Consider the following 5,000-nt stretch of genomic DNA (forward strand, 5'->3'; position numbering starts at 1 on the left):
AAATGTCTAACCAATTTATTGGTACAGCTGTTTTCAATTATTTACATAATATAGGGTCCGGCAGCTGTGTCAAGCATATCTATATTGTGTCGTGGGATTGAACAATATACGAATTCCTCCTTTAGAGCCTCTTTGAAGACTTTGAGTAGGTACTTCTTTTCAGTTTTCTGTGAGTGATTTTATTGATTTTACTGAATGCTATGTATATATATATATATATATATATATATATATATATATATATATATATATATATATATATATATATATATATATATATATTATAAATAAGGACACACACATTTTTTCGCCATGCCGATCGTTTCGATGCTGATCTCTCTCGCATCTCATCAGTCGACGATAAATCCGTAGTAGATAATTAATATTATTGAGCACTCTCGTATCTACAAGTACCCTACCAACACTCATATATATATATATATATATATATATATATATATATATATATATATATATATATATATATATATGTCTTTGCATAAGCGCTCCCGAGCACTTTGGTGGAATGGGGCGCTATAGAAATTACACATTATTATTATTATTATTATTATTATTATTATTATTATTATTATTATTACTATTATTATTATTATTATTATTATTATTATTATTATTATTATTATTATTATTATTATTATTATTATTATTATTATGATCATTATTATTATTAAGTCTTTTATTGTACCCTTCAATCTATTCACAAGTACTTAAACAATATAGTTTTTAAATATAATGTTAGTGAAATTAAACGCTTGATAACCTGACGTAACAATTACGCGTGTAGATCAATAATAGCCTCGTTAAAACTTGAATATAAGATTTAAGTAATATAATATATGTATTCTTGATTCAGTCAATATGCTTTGATTGAAACGAATTAATTGTACTTCTATCGATCTTGTAATGCACAAATAGGGCATGGATATTTCTTAACTCTCTCAACCCTACCACCGACTATATTCGTAGTTTACCCAGGTTACTTTTACCCCATGCCTATTTATTACATTTTTCTGAGATAAAGTATAGGCGTAGTATCAAAGTTAATGTTTTTAGATTTTACATATTAATGAGAGTTGAATAAAACTATCTATGCACATGCTCATTTTTTGTACATTTTTTCTCCTCCAATATTTGACTCTCTCCTTACCAGCTATTTTTAAAATTTCCCACAAAAGTCACACCCATCCAGCAAAAAAAAAAAAAAAAAAAAAAGACTTTTCTTACTCAAACAAAAAGTAACAAGTGAGCTCTACAACACAGTGTTTAGTATTTATAGCTGTAATCAAAGCATTTCTTTAAATTTCGTGTTGTACAAGAGAAATCAGAATGAGAAAATTGTCGATTACATCATAACGAATGTGACCATTTTCCTATGGGTGGTAAGGAGAGGGTTAAAAGTATTAAAAGTCTCTAGGATTGAGTGAGTTAAGTGTGTATCACCACTCTGTTATGGCATTGTCAGTTTAATCGTTATAATATGATAAAGGATATGTACTGCTTTCAAACCATTGGCATATATATATAGTGCAATATCTACCAAACGTGTCAAAATGTTTTACAAGAGATCCCTAGCCAACAGAAATACTTAAAATATATAGGACGAGACACAGCTCCTGTCAGGAGATGTGTTACCGTTATTTTCGGACAGAGGCAACGCTATTAACGTCCAGGTACTCGTTTTACACACGAGTAAGGTGAGAGAATCTGAGTAAAGAGATTTTCCCGAGGACTCAATCAACTGTGCGCCATTCTAGCCGTGGACCTTCCGGTTTGAAGACGAGTGTCATACCACAAGACCACATAATAGCCGCATCAATTTGTCACCACCAACGTGCACATAGTCCCAGGAACTCACAACCGAATGCAATTAAGGGCTTGATTTAAAATTGTTGTCATGGAGAATATCTTGCGTTGGTTTTAGGTGTATTTCCATTGAAACAATGAGCCCATAACAAGTTGGGTTATCGGGCCTGCAAATAAGTGCACTTCGGTCATCAACCAAAGTTTTTTTACCCCTGTAAATCATAATAAAAATCAGTAAATGTTTACCCAGATGATATGATCTTGAGTACTCATTCGCAAATATGAGCAGTAAGGCCTTGAGTGATAGTTCGCCTATTTTTAAAATAAGCTCACAATTGTTATGCCTATTTTTACAGATCTGAACAAGTATGTATATATGAAAGGTGCCAGACAAAACAAAAAAGAAAGATACAAGAAAAAAAAAAGAACATCCCAAAAATTCAGTCGACCTCGATTGGACCTCAGACCTTCTGGTAATCAGAAAGTCTTGGTTCAATCAATAGTCGAGGTAGACTGATTTTTTGGGATGCTTTTTTTTTTTGTATTTCTGTTTTTTGCTTTGTCTGGCACCTTTCATATAATATACATACTTGTTCAGTTCTTTATCTTACACAGGTGCCTGCTCCTTAATTCCTTAATTTGCCTATTTTTACAAACGCCAAATTTCAATTTAATGCAAATTTGTTTAACGCCTAAAAAGTACCGACCTAGCAATACATAACAAAAGTACGAGTAGCAATATTTATAATGACGTCACAATTAAATTGTTAATTCCGATCAAATCATATCTCTAGACAACTCTGTCGTGTCCACACCATAAAATCAAATTAATTAAAGAGCGATTTTCCGCTTAATCAAATTATGGATAGATGAAAATGAGCGACGAAGACCATTACGTGATCACATTCATTTGTCTTTTTATTGATTAAACAAGATAAGGGGGTAGGGTGATCACCAGTGCAGTTCTGTCGCCGAGCCAAAAAATCGTATTTCAACTAATTTTTCGTAGTACTAATTGAGCTGCGCTTTTTTGGAGCTTTTTTATATAGCGCAATATCCACTAAATGTGCTCAAAGCGCTTTACAAGGGGTCCCTGACCAACAGCAGCATTTAACATTCAGGACGGGGCATGACGCCAGTTAGGCGATATTACAATTTTTTCGGCAGAGACAACACTGTTAGCGGCCAGGTACTCATTCTACACCTGAGTACGGTGAGAGAATGTGAGTAAAGAGCCTTCTCCAAGGACTCAACTATGCGCTGAGCGAGGCTCGAACCCAGAACCTTCCAATCCGAAAACGAGTGTCATACCACTAGACCACATACTAGGCAGGTGTGCGAATGGACGAGGAAAACTGCTGCAAAATGACTGTACTAAGCTGCAGCGTAGTATACCTAACTGGCCAGGTGTCTAGTCGTTGTTTTGGTCGCAGTCATCCCAGCCTGACTTTGGTCGTGTGTGTGTGTGTTTGGAGTTTAAAATATCCGTCATTGTGTGGCTATGTGGGCAATCGCCTTCAGATCGGAAGGTCTCGGATTCGAGCCTCGCTCTGAGCGGCACATAGTTGAGCCCTTAGAAAAGGCTCTTTACTCAAATTGTCTCACCGTACTCAGGTGTAAAATGAGTACCAGGCCTTTAACAGCGTTGTCTCTGTAGGAATAAAAAAAATTGCAATATCGCCTAACAGGCGTCATGTATCGTCCTACATGTTATATGTTACTGTTGGACAGGGACCTTTTGTTAAGCGTTTTGAGCACGTTTAGTGGATATTGCTCTAGATAAAGGCTCGTCTTTTAATCAATGACTAAAGCCAGCAGTTAAGTTACTCTTAGTCAAGCGGGTTAATGTTTGTAAAATGCCTAACCCAAAGTCACAACCTCTAGGGCTCGTGTTTTGCTATCATTATCACCCAATCAGTTACTTATCGCGCTCAACATCGCTTGATTTTGTAACAGATCGAGTTAAAGTTACCTACCGCTGAGCCACTAGAGGTGCAGCGTGACTCGTAAACAACATTAGAGGGAAGGAAATACTCTTCAACAGTTGTAACGTCACTTCCTTCCTAATGACGCATGGTAACTTAGTAACACTGGCTCTAAGGTCTCGGAACAATGGCGGACGCCCGTATGAAATATTTCCCCGGCGAGAATAAACGCGTATACAGAGGGGGAAAAAAACACATAAATTAGATCATGTTTTGACTTTTACATATTCTGATCACAAGGCATATGAAACGTTCTAGCCAGCATGAAGAATAAAAAGTAATGATTTTCTTTGTTTAGAACCAAGATGGCCGCCGTTGCCGGGCGGCGTGACATCAGACTACTGAATCCAATTATCTAGAAGTTAACAAAACATGTCATCGACGTATCAGCAGGACTCTAAACAGACATTTTAATGATCTAAATAGCCTAATGTTACAAGACGTCTTCCACAACAACATCAAAGGAAGAGAATAATGTAGAAGTCAACAAGACACGCATAACGCTATGAATAGCCCGTTGATACGAGACGTCTTGATAAGACAGCACGTTAAATTCTATAATTAGAGAAATACAAACATGCTATTAGGGTCCATAATAGAAGAATGCTTAGGGGTATAATTAGTTTGGGACAAACAACCATTCTACCGAAGAGCTATATATATTTTTCTTATTTTCTTGTTCTTCTTCTTCTTCTTCTTCTTCTTCTTCTTCTTCTTCTTCTTCTTCTTCTTCTTCTTCTTCTTCTTCTTCTTCTTCTTCTTCTTCTTCTTCTTTCTTTTCTTCTTCTTCTTCTTCTTCTTCTTCTTCTTCTTCTCTTCTTCTTTTCTTCTTCTTCTTCTTCTTCTTCTTCTTCTTCTTCTTCTTCTTCTTCTTCTTCTCTCTTCTTCTTCTTCTTCTTCTTCTTCTTCTTCTTCTTCTTCTTCTTCTTCTTCTTCTTCTTCTTCTTCTTCTTCTTCTTCTTCTTCTTCTTCTTCTTCTTCTTCTTCTTCTTCTTCTTCTTCTTCTTCTTCTTTCTTCTTCTTCTTCTTCTTCTTCTTCTTCTTCTTCTTCTTCTTCTTCTTCTTCTTCTTCTTCTCTTCTTCTTCTTCTTCTTCTTTCTCTTCTTCTTCTTCTTCTTCTTCTTCTTCTTCTTCTTCTTCTTCTTCTTCTTCTTCTTCTTTCTTCTTCTTCTTCTTCTTCTTCTTCTTCTT

The 5,000-nt window shown here is 35.4% G+C and overlaps 1 protein-coding gene across 5 annotated transcripts in view; it reads left to right on the forward strand.

Annotated features, from left to right (window-relative positions):
- LOC144959990 (uncharacterized) overlaps window positions 1-5,000 on the forward strand; it is a 59,848-nt gene that overhangs the window by 6,388 nt on the left and 48,460 nt on the right. For 2 of the 5 annotated variants that reach the window (XM_078892892.1, XM_078892891.1), the window contains exon 2: window positions 55-145. The exons of 2 other annotated variants lie outside the window; for them this stretch is intronic. The gene's annotated coding sequence lies outside the window, so the exon portion shown is untranslated. Of the gene's footprint in view, window positions 1-54; window positions 170-5,000 lie in introns of all 5 variants that reach the window. One more of the 5 variants, XM_078892893.1, reaches the window with a different exon arrangement.

Source organism: Berghia stephanieae, chromosome 14 (genome assembly GCF_034508935.2).
Source record: "Berghia stephanieae isolate SIO BIC M18660-M18661 chromosome 14, UCSD_Bste_1.3, whole genome shotgun sequence".
NCBI lineage: Eukaryota > Metazoa > Mollusca > Gastropoda > Nudibranchia > Aeolidiidae > Berghia > Berghia stephanieae.